Source organism: Penaeus monodon, chromosome 19 (assembly GCF_015228065.2).
Source record: "Penaeus monodon isolate SGIC_2016 chromosome 19, NSTDA_Pmon_1, whole genome shotgun sequence".
NCBI lineage: Eukaryota > Metazoa > Arthropoda > Malacostraca > Decapoda > Penaeidae > Penaeus > Penaeus monodon.
This window is the reverse complement of record NC_051404.1, coordinates 3,577,553-3,577,853: the sequence shown is the minus strand read 5'-3', so window position 1 is coordinate 3,577,853 and position 301 is coordinate 3,577,553. Positions and strand designations below refer to the sequence as shown.

At 61.5% G+C, this 301-nt stretch overlaps 1 long non-coding RNA gene across 1 annotated transcript in view; it reads left to right on the top strand.

Annotated features, from left to right (window-relative positions):
- The first annotated feature begins 88 nt into the window (after window positions 1-88).
- The window catches only part of LOC119585441, a 23,702-nt gene continuing 23,489 nt past the window's right edge, over window positions 89-301 (top strand). Inside the window, exon 1 of the long non-coding RNA XR_005229889.1 lies at window positions 89-167. This is a non-coding gene — a long non-coding RNA (uncharacterized LOC119585441). The remainder of the gene's footprint in view (window positions 168-301) is intronic.

The following is a 301-nucleotide window of genomic DNA, read 5'->3' as shown; positions in this document are numbered from 1 at the left end:
CCCAGGTGGCAGAAGAATATCGGGACATGCGCTCTCTGGCCCCGTGGTTGTGGCACTCCCGTCCCCTCCCCCTCCTCCCTGGTTCAGTGGTCTCACGACTGTCCTCGCGCAAGCACCCTCCCGCGGCCTGTCCTGTTGTCCGACAGCCTCGACCTGTGTGTTGGAAGGTAAAGTGCCCCTTATTTAATGCAGTGTTGTGTCCAAAGGAGAGCTTATATAGGCTGGGGTTTGTTACGTGACCGGGGGTCGGGGGGGGAAGCGCCCAGGGGGGGAGGCGGAGGTCATGCCTGGTACCATATGG